The sequence below is a fragment of the Castor canadensis genome, chromosome 3, assembly GCF_047511655.1.
Source record: "Castor canadensis chromosome 3, mCasCan1.hap1v2, whole genome shotgun sequence".
Lineage (NCBI taxonomy): Eukaryota > Metazoa > Chordata > Mammalia > Rodentia > Castoridae > Castor > Castor canadensis.
The window spans coordinates 192593019-192606615 of NC_133388.1; positions in this window are offsets into that span (position 1 = coordinate 192593019).

Below are 13597 nucleotides of genomic sequence, written 5' to 3' on the forward strand. Positions count from 1 at the left end.
ATGGCGTGCCTGGATCGGGCACGTGTGGGTCCTAGGACGGTGATGCTGGATGAGGCATTATAATGAAGGAAGGAGAGCTCTTAACTGAAAAATGTATCAATAATTTTGTCCCCTTGTGGTGAGCATGTCTAAAGAAGTCAACCTCCCATTGTGCAGCTTACTAATAAGCTTGCCAAATGATGCCTGTAAAAGATTTTGTGCTGGTCTCTGCTGACATGTTGAATATCCAGTGGAGGCAATAGCTATCACCCTAGAAAGAGGAGACCTATACCGTTAAGTTCCTATACAAATTCCATATGTGACACTGTATACAAAATGTTCAAGAGCCCATTGCACGAACACTGGGGTGACAGACAGAAAAGGCTAGCACTTATCAACATGTTGGTTTATTCCTTCTACTCAGCTCTTCAGTGTCTTTTGTATAATGGAAGCTCCCTGGTAAGCACTGATTCAAGATATAAAGTTTTATATCCTTGTAGCCAGTTCTATTGATCTGTTTCTACACATCTTCCACAGACCTCCTTTTCTTTAATTTTCTAATGACATGCCTATCAAGCTTGGAATGATCAACTGACCAAAAGTTTCATCTCTGTGCAACAGTCATATCTGTACATTCATACTCCAGCTTGCCCTTCACTGCTTATAAAGTGGACATCTTCTTAATGGTCACGTATCTGCCCATCTGTTTGTTCTCTGTAGTTTTCAGGGCTACCTCAAGGTAAGGTTGTAATGAAACAATTAAGTTACTTCCTTTTTGTCAATTGATGATAGGGAATACCCTACTGGCCTTAGACCACATTGAGATCAAGAAGAAGAATCAGTGCAGTAGACACAGGTTACATGGTATCTGGGCCTTCTGTAAGGGAATTTTTATGGTATCTAGTGCTGTTCCAGCTAGGTCTGAATATACCCATCCACCATACAATGATTCTCTATTTCCTGTCCACACTCATGACTTTACAGAGGTGACAACACCCGGTCCATGAAGGATAAATTCAATAGCATATTTCTGGTTTTGTGTTCATATGCTAAGATTCTACCTCTAGGAGCTGATTTTCAAGTGGAAAGTATTTCTGTTGTGTAAAGGGAATGTCACTGCTTCAGAATTTTACAAGTCTGTGCTTTGTGACCCTTTCAGTGGGGTTTGTCAGAGATTCTACACACTATTGTTGTGTACTATAGATACTTCTGCACCATGAGACCTTTTAGATAATAAAGCTCAAAGGCTGGGTAATTTGCACTAGTTTTTGGACCTGCTACAGAGCCTTCCCATACTAGGCACTAATTAAAAGTAAACTCTTTACATTACCAAATTTATGTGTCAGAACAAGATTCCCAAGAGCAATATATACTGCTCTCAAGATCTCAAAAAGGCCACAAAATGTTGTGCTTCCTTTCTGGTGAAAAAATTGCAAGTTGGCATAAATTTGTCATTTCATTGGAGAAAATGGTGTGATAGAGCCTAAAAGATTGAACCTTAAACACTTCACCAATTGATAGTGCACATGCAGAGTGGCCTTGGTGTTTAACTCACGTGGAACTTACTATTCCATCTAGAATGCTTGCCACCTCCTACTCATCCAGTCTAATTAGCTTGATGTCATTGATATAGCAAACCAGGTTTGATTTCTTGAGGTATATCACATGATTAATGTTCCTGTAGAATATTCTTGATAGAAAGCTGTAGAATTAACATAACCTTGAGATAAGAGATAGTACCCTGGTTATAAAGGTAGTTATTTGATCATTTTTTCTGCTGATGGTATAGAGAAGAAAGTTCACCAAATCAATAATCATGTGCCAAGTTACAGAACTGTGTTTTCTACCTCCACTGTTTGGCATAGCACCTGTGAATTTGGAATAGCACCTGCGAATGGGCAGAGCACCTGGCTTGTCACTACAATTGAATCTGGAAGTAATGGAAGAAGTCAGAGTCAATGTGAGCCTGGTTTGATTTGACACAGGGGTGGGGGCCATTGTGATTTCTGCAATAATAGTATCAGAGGCTCACTGTCCCCCCAGGGAAGTTGGAGACAGTTAACTGTATGAGGTAGTAACACTAGCATTTTCCAATGAGCAAGAAGCACATTAACTAGGTCTAGTTTTAAGGTAATAATAAAAAATCTCTTACAATCTTAGTTTCTCCTATAAAAACTTCATTATAGATCATACTCTCTGAATAGGATGCCATCATCCATCTCTGGCAGATGCCTCTCATAAACCAACATGGTCTGGATACTAGTGTACTTGTGCGGAACAACTGTCTTCAGAAATATCAGCACCTCTTCTGCAGGTCACATCACCATTTCTCCTCCCAACTCCCAAATGGCTATTATTTTTCTCATAATGAACATTCCCACTACCAATTGATTCAGTTCCAAGGGCTTAAAATAAGAAATAACTATTTGAATAAGAATATTTATACTATAGATTTGTTGTGAATATTAAATTAGGTAATGCAAAAATACTTAGTAGAGTACCTGACACTTAGCAAGAACTCTGTTTCCGATATTAGCTAAGAGCATCATTATTTTAGAAGTTGCTGAAATTACCTGTTGAAAAGGCCAGTCTTTACATCTTAGTAGGGACTTTTGCTAAGATGTCATGTTGGTTTGTGGAGATATGTATTTTTGAGCAACTCACAATATATTCTAGTTACTGTAAAGAGAATTCTCTTGACACCACTTCCCTTTCCACTTATTGCCAGCTGTTTGATTCCTAACATCCATTTGCATTTGGACCTCTGGATGAATTCCTCATTGTTTAGAGAGTTGTTATCTTTGAAGACTAGGTTGCCTTTTAGTTCTGTACTGAAAATTTCCTATCTACCCTAAGGAGGCTGAAAGTTTCATTTCTCTCTGGCCCTGTTGCGCCTACTCCATTATTTTCCTTTATATTTATTTAAGTTCTGTTTTTTTCTAACTTACAAACTTTGTAGAAACAGTGGTATATCTTAATCATCATCAAATACTATAGGAATAGTATGTTTGCATAAAGTAGGTGCTTGTTGAACATGTATTGAATAAAACCTCTCAATGAATTTATGGTGCAATGCATGAGTTTATGAACTTCAAAGTGTTATCCATTTCTTCTAAAAAGCATGGATGTGAAATGGCATCATAATCTGGTATATGCCCATTCTATAGAATCCTGACTAAAATGACAAGCCAGGTTATTCAGATCCAGTTGTAATTTGACCTTATACCAGGAAATTGAATGAGAGAAGAAGATGGACTACTTGTTTTTAACATAATGTTAATGAAATAGACAAAAACAACAAAATGTTAATTAACAAGAGAGAAACTGAAAGAAGAATTAAAAGTCACTCATAAATGGTCTTTGTTTCCTTGAACCTAGCTGAAATTGATGCTAATCAATTCAATTGAATTTGACTTTCTCATTGGTATTCTTACATTTTAGCATATTCTAGAAATAGATGTAGTTTGGCAACCAGTGAATTGTGTGTATGAAGATGAGGATGCAGGAGAGGAGGTGTGGGTATAGAATCCATGCAGAGGGGTATTTCAAGAAATAGATGCAAAAAAAAAAAACAGAAATAGATGCCCAGAATTGCAATATTTTAGACAATTTCTGACGACTCTGTATGACTGAGAGATGGGTACACTAAAAGGAGGAGAATAATGAGAAATTGTAGATAGGTAGAAAGGGGCCAAATAAGCAATATCTTGTCCATTATTGTAAATAGTTTTTATTTTGCCTCAAAGTTAGGCGTTATGATCATATTAAAGAATTTATAACATTCATCAGTTTCTTGAGTATCATTAGGGAGGGCAAAATAAAGATAAATTTAAGTTGTAAATCTGTGCGTGCTAGCCACTCACCCCTCCTTCCCACTAGGTTTCTACCACTTCAAGAAATGAACTTGAAGATCATATCAATATCTATAAGTAATATTGAAGATTCAATATCACTTATTGGTCCAGACTAGTTCTCATTGTGCCTGAATGTTCAGGGCTCTCTGATGGAGCTAAACTCACAAAGGCAGCATGACCACAGTTTAACTAAGGCTTCCTTCTGCCTTCCTCAAACTCAAACAGATAGAGTATATGTGATAAAAGCTTGAGTCACCAAAAGATATTCACCCAGCATTGGAGCACAGATTATGGTCCTGTTCACATACCCAGCCAGTGTCTGATGCAGCCAAGGGTGGGGATGTGTCAGAAAGTCAAGGCAGTAATTTTTCATTCAGCTCATGTAGTCCAAGGTGTGCCAGTCTTCTGAAGGATGCTAATCAGAAGCTCACTCTCTTTTCTATAAAGATGAATTGAGGGCCACAGTCTTCTGCAGAAAAGGGTATGGGGGAGTGTGAGAAAGTCAAGTCACTTCTCCCAGTTTCAGTTTGTTCATCTACACGATGACCAGGCTGAAGAAGAAACATATGAAGTCTCTGTCTACAAACATTGCGGCTTGTTGACACTTTCTCCCTGAGCCAAACTTTTTGAATTTATTTCTGCTATCAAAAACTATATAGCATAAAACTTAAATGATCAAGAGCCTATTAAAAATTAGCAGTTGTAGCCCCAAGGAAATGAAAAGTTTAACAGGAGTGCAGCACTCAGATAAAACCCTTAATTGGTAACTGGGGCAGCCAGAGTTAGGCAGCTAACAAGCTAAACAATTTTGATGACATAAAATTAACACCAAGACATAGGAAAAGCCTGTTTTATTTGTTATTTTATGTGTTATGTGACAATTTAATTAAACTTCAAAGGAATCCAAGCAGTTAATTCCCCAGAGAAACAAACCAAGAATGCCATTCAGGCCTGTCTCCTAAGGAGTAAGTCAAGGGAGTACTTTCTTATTTTATACGGCTATAAACCCAACTTTTACTTTGAAATTAATAAGAGTGATTAAACAGCCTTGGCTCTGCCTACATCCCTTCCTCTTTTTTCCTTTGGGGATTGACCTGAAGCCATTAGGAGTGTCTAAGTGGAATATGATAAGGGCAATTTTTTTTTCTTTTATTCATATGTGCATACAATGTTTGGGTCATTTCTCCCCCCTTCCTCCCACCACCTCCCTTACCTACCCCACCCCCTTCCTCTTCCCCCAACCCCCTCGCTACCAGGCAGAAACTATTTTGCCCTTATCTCTAATTTTGCTGAAGAGAGAGTATAAGCAATAATAGGAAGGACCAAGGGTTTTTGCTAGTTGAGATAAGGATAGCTATACGGGGAGTTGACTTGCATTGCTTTCCTGTGCATGTGTGTTACCTTCTAAATTAATTCTTCTTGAACTAATCTTTTCTCTAGTTCCTGGTCCCCTTCTCCTATTGGCCTCTGTTGGTTTAAAGTACCTGTATTAGTTTCTCTGCATTGAGGGCAACAAATGCTATCTAGTTTTTTGGGTGTTTTACCTATCCTCATACATTCCTTGTGTGCTCTTGCTTTATCCTGGGATCAAAGTCCAATCCCCTTGTTGTGTTTACCCTTGATCTAATGTTCGAATATGAGGGAGAACATACGATTTTTGGTCTTTTGGGCCAGGCTAACCTTGCTCAGAATGATATTCTCCAGTTCCATCCGTTTACTTGTGAATGATAAGATTTCATTCTTCTTCATGGCTGCATAAAATTCCATTGTTTATAAATACCACATTTTCTTAATCCATTCGTTAATAGTGGGGAATCTTGACTGTGTCCATAACTTGGCTATTGTGAATAGTGCTGCAATAAACATGGGTGTGCAGGTGCCTCTGGAGTAACCTGTGTCTCATTCTTTTGGGTATATCCCCAAGAGTGGTATTGCTGGATCATATGGTAGATCTATGTTTAGATTTTTAAGAAGCCTCCAATTTTTTTTCCAGAATGATTATACTAGTTTACTTTACCACCAGCAGTGTAAAAGTGTTCCTTCCCCCTCCCCAACCTGCATCCTCACCAACACCTATTTTTAATGGTGTTCCTAATGATGGCTATTCTAATGGGTGAGGTGGCATCTTAGTGTGGTTTTAATTTGCATTTCCTTTTATGGCTAGAGATAGTGAGCATTTTTTCATGTGTTTTTTGGCCATTAATATTTCTTCTTTTGAGAAAGTTCTGTTTAGTTCACTTTCCCATTTCTTTATTGGTTCATTAATTTTGGTAGAATTTAGTTTTTTGAGTTCCCTATATGTTCTGGTTATCAGTCCTTTGTCTGATGTGTAGCTAGCAAATATTTTCTCCCACTCTGTGGGTGGTCTCTTCAGTTTAGAGACCATTTATTTTTGTTGAGCAGAAGCTTTTTAGTTTTATGAAGTCCCATTTATCTATGCTATCTCTTAGTTGCTGAGCTGCTGGGGTTCCATTGAGAAAGTCTGATAAGGGCAATTTGATAATGAACCTTTAATACATTCTACACTGAAGGCTTAACAACCCAAACCTTTCTGCTTCTTTTCTACAAACACTAGTTGGGATGGCACAATTGCAGCAACACTGCCACCACCACCACCACCACCACCACCACCAAAAAACACCACTACCTCAACAGAAATGATAAATGCAGTATTGGTCAGGCAAGGATAGGTTATGCTACAGTCACAAACAAACTGAGTACCATGGTGTTCAAAGACCATTTCTCACTTCTACTTCTTTCTGTACAGGGTTCATGGGTTTTTCTCTCCATAGTGTCATGCCTTTATGACCAGGAAGGAAAACCACTGTCTCAGTGTATAAAAAAATGCAAAAACAATGAAGGAGCCAGTTATGACAGCTTCTACTGAAAATTGCCATATGTCAACTCCACTCATGTTTGATTAACCAAAGCCAGTCATCTGACCACCTTTTACCAGGAGCGTGAGAGAGTATAATTCTCCTAAGAGGGAGAATTGGAAATGTTTGGTGCATTTGTGTATGCTATGTCCTAAACAACATATATACATGTGTGCACATACACAAATGTGCACATTTACACATACACACGAACATACATGTATAAAACATGCATGCATATATGCAGTCTGAATTCTATAAAATATCTGTGTGGTAGATTAAACACTTGGAGTTTGGTATCTCAGTCTGTGTCAGCATTATCCTCTCTCAGCTGTGTGTCTTGGTCATGTAAATCAGCTCTTAATTTTTCCATTTCTCCTTTGTGAACTAGGAAAGAGCAGAAGGCTGGTGTAAACATGAAATCCATATGACATGGCTACATAAGTGATTATCAAGTGTCAGTTGTTACTATCAATGACGAGGCTTCATCACATTATCCTAATAAAAACAGGTAGATAGAGAAGGGTCAAACTGAAACTTTTTATACTCTAGTCAGAAAAGGTAGCTGAATTTCTTTAGAATAAACAAAGACTTAAATTACCTTAAGCTCTTCATGTCGGTGGGTTTTACATCCATGGATTTAACCAACCACAAATGGAAAATATTTTTTTAAATGCATCTGGGGGCTGCAGGTGAAGGTCAGTGGTATAACCCTTGAATAAGACATGTGAAGCCCTGGGTTCAATCCCCACTATTACAAAAATAAATTAAATACATACACACACATAAATATATACATCCCAAATGCATCTGGAGTGAACATGTAGTTTTTTTGTTGTTATTACCTGAACAATAAAGTATAGCAACTACTTACATTGATTTACTTTGTATTAGATATTACACTAATTTAAAGCTGATTCAACATATATGGGAGAATATATACTAGTTATATGCAAGTACCACATCATTTTATGTAAGGGTGTCAGGGGAAGGGAGTTCCTGGGCAAATCCCCTGTGGCTTCCATGGTTTTAGTGTATTTCATCTCTTCTCTATGTCTGCAAGTCTTTCTCTAACTTTTCAGTTCCCTCTAGGCACAAGCTGTATTTTTATCTGCAATCTTATAGCATTTATTATTTCTTGTTTGTCCTATTAGACCAGTTTTAACAGTGCATTGTTTGATATTATTAAATCCTAATAATACTCAAATGTATGTACTTTTAGTTTAGTCTTAAAGCCCAAGATAATAGCCACTTTAGGTCCAGATCCATGGGTATGGGAAAGGAACAAATATTAATTGAGTAACTATTAAATGCTTAGGAAATATTTTGCTAAGACTCATCAATACATGAACTCTGATCCTCACAATGACTCAATGAATTTTATGTATGATCATTCCTTGTTGTATCAGGACACTGGAAACTGGTACTCAGGGTCCTCAATGAAATACTGAATAAAAGCTACTATTTTTTGAGAAACCCACAGTAGGATTTCCCACTTATCAGACAATGTAAAAATCACACACACACACACACACACACACACACACACACAAACACACACACACATACAGAAGCACATATCACTTAGCACACTAGTCCCTTATCAAATGTTAACACATAGGTTGGAAAAGAGCATGGGTATGTTTGAACAAGAGGTTGGAAAGCTAGTGCTTATTCAATTACTTCATCAGGAGCTGAGTGATATCCACAGTACATGTTGGTACCTGAAAGCAGGAAGGGAGATATGGAGGGGGAGACTGAACATAGGTAGGCCATTTAAGAGGCCATTGGGACAGTTTTAAGCAGGTGATAATAAGCACCAAATCTGAGGAGGTAATGGTAAAAACATGTGGGGTGAATGTGGGGCTCCATATGAGGTGCTATAAAGCCAGTGTTGAAGGAGCTAAGCCCAAAACAGGTATGAGAACCAAGAGGCATCCACAGACCATTGGCTGTTGACTCTGGGTGCCTAGGTAAGGTAGTGGTGCCATTTTTAGTGATCCAGAGGCTTGAAGAGGGAGAGCTAGTTTGGAAAGAAACATGAATTTATTTTTAGTGTGTTACATTAGAAGTTTAGACAAATAATCAAACAGAGCTACCTAGCAGATGTGAGTATTCCAGAATCTAGAACTCAAGGGAAAGAACTGGCTGGACTTGGAAATTTATATATAAACAGCAGATGGTTGAAAGTTCCAGCAGAAGCATAAGGAGGAACTCTGGAGGTGGGGTATATAGATAAGGAAGATCAGAATTGTGAGTACAGCCTTTGGGACAATGATGGGGTTGACAGGAGGGATCTCGAAGTTGCAGGAAGGAGATGAGAAGAAGCATACAGAGAGCTAGCACAAGTATGGGCATCAGATTGTGTGATGGGACTCAGGTCATCAGGCTCAGATGAAACACAGAAGATCGTCATGAAGCCAAAGGACAATCAATGACCATGGACAAGGGTGTAATCTATCACACAAGTGTGCAGAGCCATGAAGGTCTGCTCAGGGAAGGTGGGGTTCAGCAGAGAGCTCTCCTTTCTAGATGTGCTGGTGTGAGGTGAGGTGAGAGAGGAGTCACTCAGTGTATAGGAGTGTGGTAGTGGTGCTAGGGGGAGGCCTGTGATGGGGACTTGTTTCTTTCAAGGCAAGGAAAACCTAAGTACTTTTTAATACTGATGAGAAATCTCCTAAAAGGGAAAGAGTAAAGATGGAGGGAGGAAGGGAGAGCGAGAGAGAGAAGGAGGGACAGTGAAAGTGTTAAGCAGAAACACTTTAACAGGAAGGAATGAAAGTTTAAGTTATTCAAGTCTCACAGTATTTATCTACTAATTGAAGGAAGGTTCTAAAACTTTTTCCAATAGTAATAGCCTTGGTTTAAAAATTATGTCAATTTGAGAATCTCAAAGTAAATCTTTAACAGCTTTTCGATTTTAATGGAGTATGAGCATTCACAAATGTCCCGCATTCACAAATCTTGAACTGAATCCAGTATCTTACACATGGCTGGCACGCAGGAGTATTCAGTACATACACAGGTAAAGCATGTTGGCTTTTAAAAAACAAAACAAAACATTATTTGACGTTAGCTTATCTTGTCTCTAATTTTCCATTCTTTACTAATTCTAAACTCGATGTTAAAATAAAAAAGAGGAGGCTTTTTTTTTAAAATTTTGTACTGTGGTCTTTTATTTACATTAGCCTATGTTTTGCAGCTGAACTCAGAGAGTTCCTGAATTGTCCTTGGCAAGGGGGATGTCTGTGATTCAAACAATTCATGTCTCCAATACACATGTCTCTCCAGTGTGAACACCCAGTGCCATTGTTTTTACTATTATTTTATTTTATTATTTTATTATTAGTTAGTACTTCATAAATCCTTTCTTTCTTTTCAGATTTGTTCTCTCCATCTCCCTTTCCCCACCCCAACTAATTTCCAGGAAGTCCTGACCATGGGTTTATTACCTTGTTAAGAATCAATATAATGTCAGCACTTCCCCTCTGCCTTAGCTTATCAAAAGCAAACAGCTTTTTATTTATGTTTAATGCTGAGGAAATTTTGGGATGGGAAAAGAAGTATGGAAAAGTGTGGAAAGAGAAAAGAGATAAGAGTAATAGAAACTTGTGGGGGGAGTTTGAGAGAGGGCAGAGGAAAGTGTACAGAGGTGGGGAAAGGGCCAAAAGTATTGAGAGGTGAGAGGCAGATGCAGAAGGGGTGGAAGGAGTGGAGAACAGGAGAAGTGGGTGTGGTCAGGAGTAAAGGACAAATGAGAAGCATAGTGAAAGCGCGGTATTTTCAACATGGTGCAGCAACTTTGCCCTATGACTGAATTTCTGCTACTTAGGAATCCCAGCAGACCATGTCTGTGACAATAGGAGACAGTCTGTTGGACGTTTAATGATTTATAACAAGTACATGGGAATGCTATTAAAAACTAATTCATCACTGACAGGCTATATGACTTGCAAGCATCTGCTCTGGAATAGGCCCCTCATGGGAAGAGAATTTTCCAAAGGTTGAAAGTTCTTCTGCTGTAGATATGCACATGGGAGTTACAACACAGGCCCCAGTGTTTGGGTCACTGGATTTTCAGCCAAAGTGATTAATTAAAGTAGTGCTTAAATGGTGCTTTTGACCTGTCTAGTTCATGTGCTGATATTTTTCCATAGCTGGATACTCTGCAGAGTGATATGCAGATTAAAACATGGTTGTTCCCTACTTGGAGGCTCAGTTGTCTGAAATGACAAGTTTCTTAGAAATGGTAGGTCTCTACCTAAATCAACTTATGTGTAATTCTATAAAAGAGTAAATCCCACTACAAATGAATATTCAGCCTAAACATGTTCACTTCTTCTTGCTTTGGAATTGATAGTGGCTTATGTTCTTCTGGAATTGGCCTTGTTACCTTCCTCACCCTTCCAGCAATTTCATTACATAGAGCCCTGAAACTTACCATTCCAGGTAAAAACCTACACCTGTTGATACTTTGTCCTTTATGTACTGTGCTTACCTCCAAGTTAATTTTCAGGCATGGCAGGTAGTTTTCAACATTTCCAATTGTTGTAGGATAAATAGTGTTTTCCCAGGAGATGTGCTGAATTCTTAAAGCCCACATATCTCAGAAGGTGGTCTTATTTGGAAGTGGGGTTATGGAAGATGAAATTAGTTAAGATGAAGTTATATTGGAGTAGGGATCCTCTCTAGTGTCCTTAGAAGAAGTGATATACAAAGGGAGGAGATGGGTATATAATGCTAGAGATTGGAGTAATGCCTCTAGTAGCCAATGGATATCAAGGATTGACAAAAAATACCAGAAGTTAGAAGAGATGAGGAAAGATTCTTCCCTTGAAGTGTTACAAAGAACACTGACCTGCCATATCTGGCCTAATATATTCCTGCTGTTTTGAAGACACACATTTTGTGGTACTTTCTTAGGAATCCATGGAAAACTGCACTTCTGTCCTACTTTGCTTGAAGGCATGTTCTGACATTATGAGAACCTGCTCAGCCACATGAAGGCATAACCTGGAAAGGCCAGAGAGTGAAAAGAACTCATCAACTCTTGTGTAAGGGAGGCCAATAGGGAACTGCCCCAAGCCACCCATCATTTGGAAGGAAAATTCTAAAGTGTCTTCTACAGTTTCCAGAGGCCCCTAGGGTGTCCAAAAAGAAGGTAAAAGTGGCATAAATCATAGTGGTATCCTTCCAATTATGGGGAAGTGGTTGGATTTTGCATGAACTTTGGAAGAAGCACCTATAGTACTTGTTGATGTGTTAGATGGCTACTAGGAATGGAAAAATTCATGAAAGTTTTCAAGAATTTAGTATGAGTAATGGGAAGATAATATGAATGTTGACTTAGGTGGGGAAAGGTATTAAAGTGTAGGCTTTGTCTGTTTTTGTTGAGCACATTTGCACTTGGTGACTTGGTCTACTTCAATGTCCACAAGTTCTTTGTGGCACCTCCCACTAGAAGCTACCCTAGGCTTCATCTCTTCAATCTTGAACACAGGCAGCATGATCTTGTGATTAGTTCATGTCACTGGAATGAAATCTGTTTCCCTCTAATTTTGAATGGCTTCACCTTCTAGAATTCCTGAAGTCTTCTGTAGAAAACTGAGCCAACTGATACTCTGACAGTCCCCAAGATTTGGTGGAGGACAGTGAAATTCAGGTAGGGTGAAACAACTAAGAATTGTTCTGCTTGAAAAAAAATCACAATCAGCCTTCTTGATTTTGCAAATGACGAAGTTAAGTCTCATAAATATTATGTGGCTGGTACAGAGAAGTGGTTAAAAGCATGGGATTGAATCCGGGTCCTAGTTCTTCAAGAGATGTGTGCTTTGGGCAAGTTCCTTAAGTTCCCTATGTTTCAGATTCCTGATTTTTAAAGTGGAATAAAAATAATAACTTTTTCACAAGGTTATTAATACTCTGTGATAATTAATGTGATAATTATGATGCTTAGCCCAGTGCCTGGCGGATTGTTAAGTCTCAGAAATATTCATCATTTATTGAGTCCCAGGTATTAGTCTAGGTGCTGGCTGTACAGAAGAGAATAAAGTAGGCAAAGTCTTTGCTTTTATAGAGCTCATATTCTAGTAGAAGGCATATTGTCCATTAAAAAGGAAATAAACATATGACACAATGTCAGATAGTGGCAATAACTATGACAAAGAAGTTGAGGCAGGATTGAGTTAGTGTGATGAGTGTACTGTCTTGAAAAGGTCTCTTTGAGAAGGTCACATTTGCCCACATCAGGGATGGGCACCACTATCACCACTATCATCATCATCTTCATCGTCACCACCATTACCGTCATCACAAATGAGATTGCACACAAACTTTTGAGGCCCAGCATATCACTCTTACAGCAACATCATGCTGCCTCCTAGTGACTGACTAGAGAAAGAGAGTTCATAAGCAATAAATAAATCAAGTAAGTAAAGTAAGCTGTGACATATAAAGCCAGAGTATCCGCCTCACCCCAAAGACATGAAAAAACCTACAAAAATAAGCTAGTAAGAATAGGTCTTTTAAAATATTGTAAAACATAGTAATGTCTGGAAAAAGTGATCATTTCTGATTCTTCCAACACTGGTGACTTGCAAATAACACGGTGGAGTTACTGCCTTCCTGGTCAAATATGTGTGTGGGGTCTCCATGTGTCAGCATCTTAGAGAATGATCAACCCAGCATAGTACAAGATGTGGAGACAGAACTAATTTTGAAAAGAAAAAAAAAAAACCCAATGAAAGGTGAGCTCCACACAAGCACCTGAACAGCTTGGAGGAATGCACAGTGTGGGCACTCAGCAGGCCAATGAATAAATGACTGAAGGAATTTATCTCATCCCTCAGAACTTCAATTTCCACATCTTAAAAATGGGGATGATAACTT